Source organism: Solenopsis invicta, chromosome 11 (assembly GCF_016802725.1).
Source record: "Solenopsis invicta isolate M01_SB chromosome 11, UNIL_Sinv_3.0, whole genome shotgun sequence".
NCBI lineage: Eukaryota > Metazoa > Arthropoda > Insecta > Hymenoptera > Formicidae > Solenopsis > Solenopsis invicta.
Genome location: NC_052674.1, coordinates 10,741,883 through 10,759,249, shown reverse-complemented (window position 1 = coordinate 10,759,249; position 17,367 = coordinate 10,741,883). Strand labels below are relative to the sequence as shown.

Here is a 17,367-nt window from a genome sequence, read left to right as displayed (position 1 = left end):
TCGTAAATTGAATTAATTTTTTCACGTAGAAGTAGCGCGATCGTGTATTACCGTCTACGTAAAATAATTACTGTAGAAAATATAAAAGGCATAATGATTATTTCATGATATGTAAATGTAGAGCGATAGTAAAGGATAAAATACAAGCAAGATTCAAGTGCATAGCTCTTGTATTCTTTATTTAATTTGATATCTTGTATATTCCATTTGTTTAGGATATACGGCCTTTTCAGCGAATGGGATTTATGCCGTAATACAGACACTGCGTGATTGGAAAGCAGCACTTACTCTATGTTGAGCACTATGTTGAGAACACAATGCGCACTCTGTTGATGTCTGTGCATATTAATTTCTTTAATATTGCATTATTATTACTTTGAATACATATTTACTGTTCTTATTCCCTAATAAACTTTATAAACACATTTTGTAAGTTATTATGTTATTTTATATCATATCTGAAAATATTATTTGTAAATTTCGATGCGCCGTGTATCTTACACATGAGTAGTCGGAAATCCCGCCACTTTTTTTATATGACAAAAATGCAAGGGTTTTTTTAAGTTTTTTTTTCAAGTATAAGAAAAGAAATATTTCATACTTAAAATTTTTTTTATAATAGTAAACAGTATGAAGTTTTTATTAGCCTAATTTATTTTCCTTAAACATAGTAAATAATACTTAATAAATTAAATTTTCGATAGCTGCGGCGTATATACCGACTTTACCCTATAAATAACAATAATAAAATAAATTTATTATGTTCTTTTATTGAGATATTTATATGGAATGTATAAGGAACTCTTCCCATAATTTGTAGTTTAATATCATTTAAAATTTAATATTGATTTTTTTTTAAAACAGAAAAAGTTTCATTTAATTCAAAGTTACAAAATAAGTATATAATTAATCTTATTTCTAATGATTAAGTAATGCGCCTGATAGATGAGCAATTAACTTCTTTGCAAAGAAGTATATCGGGTTGCCTAGCAATACGGACTGCTGAGGTCCACGGCCTTGAGTTCCGAGTATGTGGAGCATGTTCTAATTCAATTGGAGTATAAAAAACGCGGAAAGAATATTCGATTGACCATAGATTGTACATTTAATTTGAATAGTTTTGAATTTTAATAAAGATCTCGATTGGTTTGTTTTTGCTTCTAAAATAATCCAGACATTTCAAGCTTACCTTTCAGAAAAGGACTATATTTACTTAATTTGGTCAGATTTAGTTAATATTAAGAACCGATCGAAATTCTACGCATTATACGTTGACAAGAATCAAATTTTGTCGCTTTGAGCGCTCAGAATTTACACAAACAAGATAATTATAGTGGCGAATTTTATAGCGTTTTACAATCATCTCGTTTCGTCGTTTATTTAACGTGTTTATATTTTTGAGGAAGCTCTTTCACCGTAAGTTCACGTGCTGTCTACGGTCGAGGTGTTTCGATGCAACTCGATGCGTCGGAATCGATTATACAGCAAGGTTGTTATCGAGGTTTCACGTTTCGGCTTGAAGCCGTACTACACTGTAGTTATAAAGTACCGGTTTTTGGACGTGCCATACACCGAATAGCATCATCATCATTATAAATTATAAACTCGTTAGAACGCAACTCGTGTGTGTATATACACGATATTCGATTTTTTTAAATCTGTCAGCTCGCGATGATTATATATCTATTCTAAATGTAAATGAAAGTAGTTGGCGAAGAGGAGTTGTTTTAAGTAAAACAAAATTGCAATATTCTTTTCTTACGAATAAGTGTGTTGAGGTGAAACTAGTTATTTATCGCTTAAAAACAAACGTCAAATACATAAAAATAGGCTGTCAGTTGGCGACTACTGCGATTTAGATAAAGAATCTGATGGGCGTTAATAACTCCACATGTCTAATTACATTACGCGGAGCGAACGCGATTAAAATCTGATCGCAGCGACAGTCTTTGCAAGTTGCTGTCACATTTTTATTTTTTTATTTATTTTTTAATCGATGAAGAAGGAAAGCTCGCTTAACTAAGCCTAGCTTCGAATCGGCGGCGATCGGTTCTACGGGCTAATTACACTCGGCAGATCTCCGCCTCGTATGTAGAGCGGTCCAAAGCGACGCAGGGAGAGATAACGCGTTGAACCGGTCGGAAGAGCGGCCGCCGGCCGCGCGCGGCGCACGGAGTGGAGCGGAGCGGAGCGAAGCGGACGAGATGCAACAAAAGGCACGTTGGGGCCACGTTGGGTCGGGCTTTGGAATGGAACTGGAAACGAAAGGCCTGGCTCAGGCACGGGCGGGGAGCGCTCGGATGCCAGGCGCATGGTGTGTACGTGTGTCGATGCAAGTGCGGTGACGGTACACGCCGAGACCGGAGCGGAGCGGCCGGAGGAGTCGGTCAGTCAGTCACTCAGTCGCAGTCGGCGAGTCGCTCTCGACTGCGCGGCGCGATCGCGTGGGCGTCTTGCTTCCTCTCTCCTCTTCTTCTCCCTTTTTTTCCTTTTTAATCTTCTCATCTTCTATTCTGTGCGGTGTACCAACTTGGTGACGAGAACTTGACCCGGCGGGGCTCGCCTTCGTCTCTCATCAACCGGATTATTCTGCTGCCGAAGCGGAATGCGCCATGCCGGCTGATCCCTGAGAGTCTAAGAGGAAAAAAAGTAAGAATCTTTCGTTTATCTTACCGATTAGAGAAAACATTGTAAGAGGCTCTGCAAAATTCACACGGAGGAATTCGGAGCCGGAGCGAGTCGAGACCCGAGTTTCTCTGTAAGATCCGCCTCCTATATAAAGTCGGTCGTTTAAGGTCGGTTCTTCAATCGTGTTTAGAATTAATTTACTCTAATGCGCTGCATACTGGTAATCGTAAGCGAGAATCGCGACATTTCGGATCGTGCTCGGAAAGCAGATTCGAGGCAAAACGGAAAATTTATGGTATCGCGTGTATCACTTCCTTTTCCTTTTTTATTTCCCGTTGAGTAGACGACTGTGTGATCCAGAACAAATACGAGATAAGCAGACCCATGACGCATGTAGGAATCGTAAACTGATGGAATTCCACCGGTATACTTACTTGCCGGTGATAATCCTCATTCAAAATTACATCGTTCCTGTGCGTGCAATGCGTATACGCCAACGCAATAAAGGAGGAAACTGTATGAAGAGAAATTTGCTGATGAATCTGTATGAATTACAAAATATTTTATCTCACACGTGAGACAGGGGAAGGTTAGAACATACGTGCGTGTACAATCAAAGAAATGTATGTCTATATCTATGTCCTTAAGACTGAAAAAATCAACATCAGATAAGAAACTTTTATGAAACACATTTTACTGCCACACAAATATAAATCGCTGATGAGAAATGAAAAAAAAAAACGGTGCAGCAATAAAAATAACTGAAGATAAGAGCAGTTATAATTTATTTGACGAGAAAAAGAACTTAAAGTGTTTCATTTATGTTTGTTTGAGCTTTATAAAAATATTAAACTAGAAATATATCCCTTATCGCACTGATGAGATTAATTCGATAAGATGTCTAACATCAATCTTTGATTTTAACGTTTCTCATCGACGTACAGTTAACTACACGTATAAAACTTTTATTGGAAACTAATGTACGGTAAACGGTGTGTGTGTGTGTGTGTGTGTACACACGCTTGATGGCCGTCATTTGAATATTTTGCCTTAAATTTTGTATGATTATGCGGACACGCAATAAAAAAAAATTATCAAAGCGATCTTGAGCGTCTTTTCTTAATTTTATTCATTATTCTTGAAACTCGGAGTTAATAACGGCTTCTTTCAATTCCCATTAAGAAATTAAATCTTCTTCATAAGATATAATTGTTTGTTTTATTTTTTGCTTACGTAGAGCACGATGTAAATAAAAATAACTGAACAGAACATTTGCGTTCCCAGGATTCTACACTGAGAGAAAAGAGGCTGGTATTTCCGACTACAATTGCATGGTAAAATAATTATGGCCAGGAGCTCCATTTTTGCAGTTATTGCTGCCATAATTTTAATGATAACATTACCTATGTTTATAGTTCTACTAAGTATGAAAAAATTTTACTATAAAAGGTGTAATATTTTTAAACATTAATATCAAGATAACATATCAAAATATGAATGATAAAAATAAAATGCATTTTTATGCATAGTGCAATTACGATTATAATAAGTATATAACTATTTTTTATTCAGTTAGTACACAGAGTAAATGATTTCTTTAAACTTAATAAATTCTATTGTATCCAAACAAATTTATTAAAAATGAGCCAAACAAATCAATGTTTGAATCAATCAGTACGACCAATAATAGAGTTACTTTCATCAAATAATAAATGTTTTTTGAATTAAATAACAAAATTTTTATTTAAACAAATAATGTTTCGTGTAAGCATATGTTGTTTCAATAAAACAACTTTTAGCAACTTTCAATCAAATAAATATTAAACCTAACGAATACTAAAACTGAAGAAATTTTTTTTCTTTGTGTAGTATTTATGCAGAAATAATAATTTGCATGATTAAAACAGTTACAAATATATGTTAGCAGAAATGACTATAAATTATAGTTAAATTATGGTAATTGAAACCGTATTTCTTTCTCTTAGTATGGTTCCACGTGAATTAATAATTATTCTAAATTTGATTTTTTGTGGATTGCCCCTTTAGATTTCACTTCGGCCCAACTTCCTGTTGGGCTTTCGCAGGCGCATTTTTTTTTCGCGACGCACTATTGCGTACTGTCCGCCGTAGTGATAAAGTGCCCTATTAATGTAACGCCACGTGATAAAACTTGCAGCTTCTACTTTCGAACAAACCGCGTACGCGCACGCGATACTTAGTGCGCACGTGCGCCTGGATTTACGCACGAATAAATCTTTAAATCGCTCTTGCGTTTAATGCCACGTTTTGCGCTGCTACCGCATTGTCATTGCCTCTTACGATACGTCACGTGCGACCAAGGTCCCCCAGGGTTCTTTTTACGAAGGACAAAAAGATGGATATTAACAATGTCCGTTATATCTGTAATTTCTCTTTCATAATTTTCCTCTTTCGCGAAACGTCTGCTGCTTTATTTCTTGTCAAATATATCTGTTATCGAGTCAAAAATTTTTTTTATTTCTTACCTACAACTGAGAATGACTCAAAACTACGAAAAAAGATCGATGTAGCCCGGGTTTTTTTATCACGAGTCGGAATTCATTCTACTTAATGTCATTCGCGATGACTCTTGACTACGCCTTACTCATTCTTCTCTCGAACAACGCTTGAATTCTCTTTAAGCATAACTTGCACAATGCTATGAACCAAGTCATTATTACCTAATAATAATAGCTCTATTCATAACGTCTCAATCGGTTGGGATTATTCGCGCGTAAGTGCATATCACGAAAATGCGTAATGCACAGAATGTCCCTGAAGCAGATGATAAAAATTTGAGGAGAGGAGAATCGCGTCGTACACGGCTTAGGAAGTTGAAAGGAAATATTATTCAGTCATTCTGTTTGCGAATATCTTTTACGTCTGCGGTAGAGGTATTTTTCTACCAGCTTTAATTACACTTGGGAGGAAGCAAAACAGAGAAATGGTTAATGGAGTCTGTTTGCATTGTATCGCATAAAGAATTATTTTACACGATAAACGAGGAATGCGTGAACCTCAGCTTGACTCATTCCATTCCCCAGCGGATTTCCATGTGCGCAGCGCACTCGCTCAAGTCCTCATTCTAGATAGCCTGTCATTTGTCAATTCCTGGTTAATCATCTACGTTTACATGCTATTAAATTAGTCGCGTTCCCGCAGAAATCATTTCACGACAGATGCAAAATAGCATTCAACTTGTTTTATCCTCCAGCGAATTTTTATTGCGTTCAGGTGCTTTCTAGACTCTACATCTCTCTTGCTTATCGACTCGCAATTAATCAATTCTGTTTGCGCGATATTTTCCACTACAATAATACAAGAACGATTCTGCGTACGCAGAACGCGTATATGCGTTCGACTTAATTAATCCGCAAATATTTACGTGCGCAGGCCACTCGTTGTGGTTTCACAATCACACCGCGATTTGCATTTTATAAAGCGCACACGAGTAGTATATAAAATATTCCTTACTCGTTTGCTCCCCCGTACTTTGGCGGGCAAATCCAGAGCGCAGAACGGGGGAAAGGGCGAGCGCGCAACTCGTTCTCTCTTCTATTAGTTGGAAATGCGCGAAGAAACGTTCGCAGACTCCCAAAGTATCGGCATGCCATTGAGAACCGTGTAAACTGGTAGTGAAAGTACGCGAATAATTGCAATGCGCGCCGGTGATTATGGTCGAAACCGCGCGTTCGCGTCACTCACGTAGCAGCGGGGCATTGTGAAATTTTTCTGCGTCTCGATATGGAATATTACGTTACCGTTGGTACGCGCGATCAGCGCAGAATGCAAAGTCTCACGTTACTTGATAACGCTAACGTAAGGAACATTTCCAACTCCTACATACGCATTCCGACGTGCCATAACACCGTGCTCGACTCGTTAAGGCTTCTTACAAAATGCCCCGGCGAGCCTTCGGCCGATTAACGTACGCAGCCGTGGTTTTCTCTACGATTGTTCTTTCTTCGCTTTACATCAGCATAATCAAAACGGAAACGAGTCATATCTCTAGCCGCAAAATCATGACCGCGCGGTGGATTTCGCGCGTCAGTGAAAAGTTTCACTTGTTGATGCTCGGTGTAGAAATCATCATTGAAAATTTAAACGCTTCATGTACTTACAGTATAAAATACTTGCAATTAGTCCGCGACCTGTTGCGGCATGCACGAGCACGTGGATTCCCTAATATATCGTATTTACGTATGAAATTAGCTTCCGGATGTGAGGAGAGAAAGAAAGAAATGCGTATACACACCCGCACAATATCGCCGCAATTAGTATCGTTAAAGAAATTAATAATGCATCTGCCGCTCGCGTTTTCAGACTTTCTATATAATTAGCGCATAATCTAAGTGGCAGTGAGAGCGGGTGATTTATGGCTGAAGATAAGAGCGATCAGTCGCAGAATCTCATCTCTTCTTCACAACGGAAGATTTTGCGCCATACCGAAGGAATTTGCTTTTCCTGCTTTTACGAGGAGGCTCTATTGGGGAGGAGATCTCCTTTCGTTGACTCGACACTCGCGATCTGTCGATGAAGCGATGAAAAGTGCAAGCGCGATGGAGTTCTCAGCGCGAACTTTCAGCCGGAAGTAAAAATGAAATGCACATCCTTCCAACGCACGCCCCATTGCGCCTCTCGTCGAGATTTTCTACTCATCATCGGGAAACGCCCCGGAAACCGCCGTCGCCGTCGTGCGTAGAAAGTTCGACGTGTTTATCATTGCTTTTATCGTGCACTCGTGTATGTACCACAATGGAGATAGTGAAACCAGAAAGTAAATTTACGCGCTGATTTTGTTAATATTTGCTTAAATTCATGTATTTACATAGAGATCCACAATTCTGAAGCAGAATGAAATATATTACGACCATCTTGCGTGCTAAGAGTTTAGAGGATATAAAATTACCTTTTTATTCTCTTTTCTTTGATGCAAGATGCAGCATTTGGTTTCATAGTTCTCTATTTCTTTGTCGCATGACTTCAACACGCGTGCGGCCGCTATAATGTCAATCATTATCTCATAAGAAATAAAAAGAATTAGAGAGAGAGGGGGGGGGGAGCAGATAATATCTTTGAAGCATGGGTAAAATTTTTAATGAAATGTTTTCGCTGAATTGATATAACAGTACTCTTGTATTTGAATAAGAGATAAATCTGCGAATCGCAATCAAGCTTTAATTGGGATATTTAACAGCGAAAGAATTAAACGGAACGGAGTGAGATTCATGCGGCTGCATTGTTCTTTATCGCTTGCAACTCGCCGAGTCGAGGACCGATACGTGAGAGAATTTGCACGTAGTAGAGAAGAAAATCTTGTACAGTCGTGCTTCCTCTTCAATGAACGAAAGTTGGTAACGGCGGGGTGTTCGTTGGAAGGTCTCGACGTTCGTTCGAAGGTTTCGACCGCGAAGAAGGAAACGCCTGTCTGGCGCGGACGTGAGCGTTTATTTTCCGCGATAGCGTGCTGTTGCGAGAACGAGTACTTGTACATGACGCGAGAGATCGTGTCTAATGGCTGATCACGATGTCATAGCTCTGAATTTTCCATCTTTCGAAACGTAGGATTTTCTCGCAAAATAATAATAATGAAAAACGAATCGATTCAAAAAATATCCTTGATTCATTTATCATTGCTATTATTATTATTTTTTTTTTATATGAAATATACTGAATTTTGTTTTATATTGATATTTAACATGTGTTTTTTTTTGTCGTGACAGTTGTATATAAATACTTAAGCAAGCACAATATAAAAAATTTTGAAAAATAATTTTCTTTCGGGGATTCGAGCGATCGAATATTAAGAAATACTTCCGTCGATCGTTCTTGCGCATTTCTCGTCTTGTTTCGATTTTACTTCGTAATGAAACCTTGCAATGCTTTTCTCCGTGTGATGCAATACTCGGCAAGTTGTAATGTGCACTGCTAACGGCAATAGTATTCCGATTTCGCAGCTGTGCGATTAGGCGAGACGGGTTCATCCGTCCATTTCCAGATGATTTCAACATCGATCAACGTCTCGGATCGATATTCTCTCGGGGCGAATTATCGGACATCGTGCGCGGATGACTTCATCAAATTAATAGCTCTCTGTGTTAATTGTCCAAGGATGATGCCTGGCCGTTAGCTGTGAAAGCCGCGTAATTTAATAATTACGTAGATTGAATCAGTTTTCAGGTGGCGAAATCTTTGCTCGATCGTCGCTCTCTGGCGATGTTTTGCAAGAACGTAAAGCGTCTTCACGCGATGCATCTATCACCGATCAAAACTTTCAATCGAGTGTCTTGTAAACATGCAATACACGTACGCTTTCCCTAACAATTTCGCGATGTCTCCTTAATTTTGAAGAAAGATTCTCTTAGCTAAACATTTCAACTTATTAATTTTTGAAAAGAGTATTGTAAATAGTTTCACAACTCTAAATTTTTCAGAATGGACAGCAAGATCTTAGCAGTTTCTAAACGTGACTTTCTTGGGAAAATCATTATGAAAGTTTTTTTTTTTTAATAAAAATAACTAGCTATATTTTATATAAAAATTATGAGAAATAATTATTTTTTTATTTATTAATAAATAATAATTATGCATTGTTTTTTCCTCGTCAGAACAAAATGTTTTCTCTCTTAAGTGCTCAAATATAACTTTTCGACGTCGCGCCGTAACAAAGTTGTTTTACTTTGTTTTTTTTTTTATATTATTAAGGTGCCAAAAATAAGCTGCGGCGTGGAACGCGAGCACCGAGTACGAGACGATTCCCGTATGTAGGAAAGATCACGGTAGGCTCTCCGAGCTGAATTCTAAATTTAGCAGCCCGCCTGTTTTTACAACATTTTTCAACCGGACGCTTTTAAGCCGCACAGCGCGATGCACTCGAGATGCGCTCGAGATGCGCTCACGATGATCCGATGCAACGCAAGAATAGATAAAGTAGTAGTAACGCGTTTGTTTATTCTCTATGTCTATTTTTAATTTTATTCTTATTATTTAGTTCTGATATTGGGCGGTAACTAATTAATAATCCATGTATCATTCAATACGTGTATCACGCGCATCGCAAGCGATTTTTTCAATCAGTACATAATTAAGTGAATTAAAAATGAATTACAAAATTTTGTTTCGTTAGGTCACGATACTCGTATTATTAGTCTAATGGATGCTGGGAATTTAGGAACGAAGAAACTCAGGATTGTAACGTGCTTTTGTTTCGAAACGCTTTCCCCTGATTTTTCTCGGAGTAAAATGCCAGCGTTGCGGCTCAAAGGTCATCTCTGTCGAACGACACTGCTTAGCTTCGAGATAGAGGAGTATTGTCTTTAGGCGGTTAATCGGGAAGTTGAGCGAGTGTTGCAGCATCGAGTTTTTCCACATAAGTAAAAGAACAATTAGCGCACTGATTCTCTCTGATAGTGCTTTAAGGAACAGCTTCACATATCACGCAACAATAGATATATGAATAAAAATGAGGGAAGTATCTCTCTTTTTTCCTTTTCATAAAATTGAAGCAAAACCATGTGCTTAGATGTAAAAGTAGGAAGCAAACATATATCCTGGGTCTTTCGCGCGAACAATTCTTTACTTTTGTAATTCTTTTGTAATTATGCGACTCTGGCTTTATCGTGAGACGTATCGTCAATCCGGTAATATAAAATTATGCAACCAATTTGATGATAAGATAAAAGAGACATATAATTAATTAAATAATTATTAATTTCATCAGTTTAGTAATTTAATTAGCAATACGCAGTGAAATGCTATGCTTCAAATGTATAGCCGTGACGAAACGCCGCTTGTTATTTACGTTGTACTTAAAGGGCATAAGCTTCAAAGAAAAAATTATCAATATTGAGAAATAGCCGTCTTTAACTGAATTGAAATATTACGATGTCATTTCTCTTTCGAGCATGGAATTGATACTTTTCATGCTCGATGATAGCTTAGAGACTTACACACTCAATAGTACTAGCAATAAAGCGTAAAGAAACACTAGACGTTAAGTAAACTAAAAGAGGAAGAGGAGATGACGAAAAAAGGAAAAGAAAAAGCAGGCAACGAAAATTATTCCGGGAGAATGTGGAGAAGGTTTAACGGGATAGCGCTCGTCGAAGGCAATTATATTTCGCTTTCTCGGGAAGATGCCTCACGCTGGTTGTGATTTAGAGGGACTGCGAACAGAGACTGCGCGGATTTTATTACATGTCCAAGCATTCGATACTAAATTACTTAATGACGATTGGAGAGCCAAAGAGAAGGAGGCAACGCGTAAAGGAGACCCCCACGCAGAAAATGCGGAGGGCGGCTCGTGGGAAAGCGAGTGAAAGCAATTTTTCATCGCGGCTCTCCAACGTATCCCCCTCAATTGAGCGATGCTGTTAAAGATAACGAGCGAGCGCGGATATACGCGACGAAAACAATTCAAGCGTTTCTGTAAAACGCGCCGATTGCCGGGGAGAAATTAAACGAGAAATGCCGGCACGCCGGAAGATCCTCGTTACGATAAAAAAGAAAAAAAAAATGCTCTCGCCTTTGGTTACCTCTGAGTGTTTATTTGTTCTCCGGAATGATCCCATTCATTCTCCGGACTCTAGACGTTCGTTCGTTTGTTATCCAACGAAACGGATTGGTTTACTCGCGAGCCGCTTTTTCTGCCCCGCGTAAAAGGGTTCTACGGCCGTGGCGACAGAAATTGGGGGAAATGCTGCTCCATGGGCGAGCTGATAGCCCGTGAATGCGCGAAGGCGCGAGCACGAGCTTCACGCCAGTGTCAATGCCGCGTGCACGAAAGCGGGACCTTGTCGCGGGACGTGGCGCGAAATGCGCCCACCGCGAGACTTTCACTTGTTAGCGAGGATGCCGAATAGGAGCGAATTAGCCCGGCACCGTGTCTAATTAATGCGCAGAGGAACCGGCTTAATGAACACACGCCGAAAACGGTCGCGTTACTGAACCGCGCGGCGTCTCGGAAAGATTCATTCACCTTGCCGGCGATATCGCAGTGGAATCTTTCGTGCCCGAAAAAGAATTTAACGAGCGAATAATATTTTTTCAGACTTTTATTTGCACAAGTATTTAAATAAAAATGCAATATCCGGAGATAGTTTCGGTGGAGAGTGTGAGAGTTTACGTCGGGACGAATATTACGGCTCGGCTCGAATATTACGGGTACGGTGGATTCGTTCGCGTTTCTTCAGCAGCCAATGCCAAACGCTCTGGCACGTAGCGGAACTTTGCCCCGTACACGTACTTCAGGCAATGGTCTCCGATTGCGGGCCTCTTCCAGAATGTCACGTGCGTCGACTCCGTGCAGCGTGTTTGACGAACACGAGCGCACGCGTTCGCGAATGCGCGCGTATTCCTACGCGTATTTACTTCCTTATCCCACACGGCCACGCTACGCAATTTTATAATTTACCGGCGCATCTACCTGTTGCATCGTCATTCATACCAAATTACGATAATACGATAACGAATAGCCTAGAAAGAAGCCTGGGTCCGACACTATAAATTCTGTCTTGGAACGCGCGATTGTCTTAATGCTTCTGAAAATTCGTTGAATAACACACATTGCAAGTAAAAACAAAAAACAACAATAATAATAACAATTACTATAAATTGTAACTTTAATATTTGTAACTTACTGTCGTTTTACTTTCAATTAAAAATTGTAAAAATCAATTTTTATTTAATTTAGTTCAAATTCTAAATTGAACGCTAGATCAATATTTCGATTAATTTTTCTAAAGAATATAAATCAAGAAAAAGATTAAGAAATTGATTACTATTTACACGCAGTTCAAATTATGTATTAACGTGCTCCCGCTTAAATTAATTTAACTAGGATCAATTTTAGAAATCTTACCATTTGACATGTCGCTTGAAATAATTTTTAAAATGGAACTTTCTTATATGCGCGACATGCGAGAAGTTTCTGCGAAAAGCTGAAATACAGAAGAAATTGTTTAATGACCTAATCCATCGCGCATCTCTTTTGCTTTCTCGCGCCTGGATTTTGAAACGGCTGGGAGTAGGCTCTTGACGATGGCGCGACATCCTTTTGTCGGTTCATTGTCCCCCGTGACCGAAATCAAAGTTCCGATATCGCTTGCGATTTCGCACCGTAGACAGCGCGATCGGAACAGCGTGGTAAATGAACGAGAGAAAGAGGCATTGACCTCTTTGGCAGCTCGCGCTCGCGCACACGCGTGCACGTAAACACGTACGCACGCGCCGAGTCGCCGCGAGCCGCATGTGCACGGTCTCGCACTGCGACGCCAAATTCCGGATAGAAAGCCGCGCAGATCGCCGTGGAAATACCCTAGAAAGGCGTAAGAATTATTTAGGCATAGCTCTCGAGTTGCTTCTCCAGACGAAATAATTTTCCGAGATAAGTAAAAAAAAATGAAAAAAGTGTAAACATTTCGATTACTGCGTGTAAAATACTTGGTGTAACGTTCCGTTTCGATGATCGTCGAAGCTCCACGCACGATCGAGTAATTATCAGTTATCTGTGAATTCATCGAAGTGGTAACTGTATCGAGGATACAGTGTATATATATATATATATATATCACGACGTTTATCATCGCGTTAGCGTCTCACGTGTCACGATAGTGCAAGTCACTGCGAAAGCTATTCATTACGTTATTATTATGTGACATCGCGCGCCTCGCGACGTGTTTTCCTCGTGAAAATTTGCCGAATTCATTTCTGCACTTCATCACGGCAGCGTTTCCCGGAAAAACGACACGGTACTTGGCGTAAAAAAATATCTATCTCTCGTTGGTGTGCCGTATCGCGATAGCGGTCATAATGTAACGTGAGCACACATTTAATCAAGTTGCCGTTGACAGCGAATACCGCGATTGCGGTAGCAACCGAAGATGATTATTGTCTTTACTAATGCTTATTGGAAAGTTGAGGAATGCCAAGAGGAATTTCTCTGGAACGTAAATGTACTTTCAGTCCGAAAGTGTGTGGTATTGTGTGCTAACACTTTAGAAATTCAAATAGAAATACGTAATCAACGCGATATTTCTTATTAATTTCGAGCCGCGTAATGCTTAGAATTGGAAATTTTTAATTAAGAAAATTATTTGAAAAATAAGTACAGCTCAAATTATTTTGCCGTGTATACGTTGCTCTATTTGAATATTTTATGGTGATGAATTAATACGCAATTGAATTACTTTCTACGCAATTAAATAAAATATTTACTTAATTTACACGTAACACAATTTAGAGATTATCAGATTGATCTCAGATTATCGCGATTCCTGTATTTGTAATTTTCATTTCGATTCTGAAAGTTCTCCAATTTAAGTTAAAATATTAAATTTACACATTACGACGCTTGGTTTTAATAACATTTTTACGAAATTATCCGACCAAAGAGACCCATCTTAATTAAGTTTTGTTTGATATTAAAGAGAGGAAATTAAAAATTAGACTATTGTATTTCAAGCTGTAATTTTTATCAGTAATACTTTGTGACTGTGCTTATCTTTGAATAATAATTTTGAACTAACATACACTGATGTAAAAATACAATTAGTTAAAGATGAGTCTTATTCGGTCGTAGTTGGATCTTGATGATGTTTCTTGTGTAATTCTATGATATATCTTTTCAAGTTCATCAAACTGCGAACGAATTTTCAATTGAAAATTTCTTGAAATACAGTTAATAAGTTGAACAAGAAAAATAATGTTATGATATTAAATTGAAAATTAATATTATATTAATATAATATTAATAATAATGCTAACTTTGTGTTATCTTTTTCCTCCAAATAATTTTCAAACCATTCTTGCAGAGAAGGTGTGACTCGCGTGGGCGTGAATGAAGGGAAGGTAACAATACAAAGCGTAAACGAATATTAACGATCTAAGTAGGCGTGCACGTTGCCGAGAAACCGAATAAAGACGAATTTACGAAGCGGCTGCTTTGTCAGTGTCGCAATCGCAATTAATTACCGTGGTACGGAAAGAAGCGACGAAACCAAAAATGGTTGCGTCGCGAACACGGACGATTCGTTCTTTACTAAGAGGCTTCGATATTTCTGAGCATCGTTAACGCTGCTTCTTACAGCGCGTTAAACGGCGGTAACCTTTTCCGCTGAAACTTTCAAGGCGATCCAAGCGAAGGCGCGCACATTCTGCCGATTGCTTGTGCATACGTGCTCTTTTACGACATTTCGACTGCAGCTGCCTCAGATTTATTCATTTTCACAACGACGCTTCTACATTATGACGCGCGTCGAAGAAATGTCTTAAAAATTTCGGAAATTTTTGAAGAGAAAAATAAACAACCGATTGATTCAACGCGAGCAGGTTGAAGTGAAGCTAACCGAATGGTCCACTCCAATTTGTTCGCGTTACAACAGCCAGCTCTATTCATCGGATTTGTTTTCTCATCGTGAAAACGAATGCATCATAGAAAGATGTTGCGTTTCTTACGGCTTTTGTATGAATTATTGGACAAAGAGATTTACAAATGCCCATAATTTTACACGAAGCATCTGTCTTCATAAGAAGAAAGGGGTTATTCTCTTTCTCTTTCTTTCTCAACAGTCGATGGGTCGACTTGACCGACCCATTGATCGTAAAGAGATGTGCGTACCAGAACGAGATTTCTACGGTACCCTTCTAAGGAAGGAAATCTACCTGGCAGTCCTTGTGCCACTTTGCGGTCATATCAGTCGATTCTTCGGTAATAACACGCTACTCGGCCACGTACAATTCATTTCCATCAACCATCGTCTGGATAACTCCCGAGGAATCCGTTTTATTTAATATATCTCGCTATAACGCGCGCATTATATCGCATCTCATTCATATCGAACTTCTTTATTAGCAACCAAGAAACTTCATTATTTCTTCAATAAGACGCGGAACTAACGTACGTGCTGTGGAGCAAGGTATAGAAATTGTTAATCGCTTCGGGCAGTATGCACCTTTGTAATTTCTATCGCGAAGACTCACCGGACATCGGAGGTTCATCGCTCCCGGAAGCACTATAGTTCTCGCGCGACGCGACAGGTACGTGATGCGCAGGTTACACACATAAGAATTGCAAGTTTTAGAAACAAACGTTGTGCTAATTAATTCACGAGTCTGTTCACTCCGAGGGTTCAGAAATTGCCTTATTAGTCAGTCTGTTTGAACGGTAATTAAACGCAGTCGCGGGGAAAAGGAGAAAGTCTTCCAAGTTGCGTGCACCGGTCACTGTAATAAGGCCTTGCATTAATTATGTCATGGATCGCGTCGTTTCACGGAATGAAATTTTAACATGAGAAAATCCGGATGAGAGAGGGGAAAGGGAGACAGAGCGAACCGAAAGCAAAGAGATAAGGCATCGATAGATCAAATTTTTCCTCCGCGATAGATAAAATTATATAACTTTTCGTATCTTATCGTTCCGGCTAGGATCACAAATAAGCAAACAGATTGATAATTTTCCCACACATCCCATGCGAGAGCGAGAGAGAGAGAGAGAGAGAGAGAGAGGGGGGAAAGGATGACGCACGTCGAACCTGAAACGCGTATGGAAATCGAAATACTTCGGAATAAAAGTTGCGCGGTGCTTTCCAAGCAGAAAGAAAGAAGAAAGTGCGCGCCATTCGATAATCCTAGAAATCGTGATACATATACGATACACTGCGTCCGATTTCTTTCGAGAGACTAAGGAACTGTAGATTTTTATTGACCGAGACCACTTGATTGAGGAACGCATATCTCTTGAGTATCGAGGAAGGAGAGAAGAAAGTGATATGTAAACACTATCTGGAATTAAGCGTTATTCAGAAGAGACCACGCACATCATTTTCTTCAAACGTGAACGTATACATTTTTTTTTTTTTTTCGGCGCAGCCTTTTTCCTTTCTCGATGGCAACATATGGTATTTTTGCGTCATTCGGTGCTTCATTCGTGCCGTGTGTATTTTGCCGTTTCTCTCCGTTGCATTTTACCGTAAAGGAATAAACTGGCTGTGCACTTCACATTTATTTTTTGTTATAATATAAATTTATCTATTTCTCGTTACGTAAAACGCTTTTTATGCTAATCAACTTCTTTCCCCGACTAGATATCCATAGGCGTTAAAATGTAATGTTTCTTTTTTTTTTGTATGTACAACGTAATAATTTTCATTCACGGCATGTTAAAATATCGGAATTTTAAATTTCACGATACAGTAAGTTTCGCCCCACCATTAGTCTCTATGACTGAACGTAATAATATACCGCGGATACAAAGAGAAAGGGAGGAAAAGAGCACGGCTATGCTAGAAACGGTATCGCGGCAGTCTGGTTTTTTTTTCCCAACGAGCTCCTGTGACGTAGGCTGTCTCGAGTGGTCGAGACAGACCTGGACGATCTTGACGAACTTGTCACGTATGTCGTAAAGCTCTTGGCTTCCGGATGACTGTATAGGAACGAGGCGATTATGAGAGAAGCTACGAGAGCCGCGAAACACACATACTTAATGTGTCTTTCTTTCTTTCTCTGTGTACGTGGAATATCGGGGACACTATCCGCTCTGCTCTCTTCTCTCTGCTCGCCTTCTACGAGCAATGGGAAATCTGGCACGCATCACACGAGCGCTAATCCGACATGGCTCTGAGCATCTCATCCAAGAATCGTCCACTAGAACCGGACATGTTGCTCGCGAAATTTAAGGTGAAACCTCTCTCGTCCGTTGCACTCGCACGGTATATTAAGGATGTA

The 17,367-nt window shown here is 39.3% G+C and overlaps 1 protein-coding gene across 4 annotated transcripts in view; it reads left to right on the top strand.

Annotated features, from left to right (window-relative positions):
- Positions 1–17,367, top strand: part of LOC105200249 — a 65,144-nt gene that overhangs the window by 29,398 nt on the left and 18,379 nt on the right. Inside the window, exon 1 of one of the 4 annotated variants that reach the window (XM_039455132.1) lies at positions 2,230–2,649. The exons of 1 other annotated variant lie outside the window; for it this stretch is intronic. The gene's annotated coding sequence lies outside the window, so the exon portion shown is untranslated. Of the gene's footprint in view, positions 1–2,229; positions 2,650–17,367 lie in introns of those variants that run through there. 2 more of the 4 variants (XM_039455136.1, XM_039455137.1) reach the window with 2 other exon arrangements.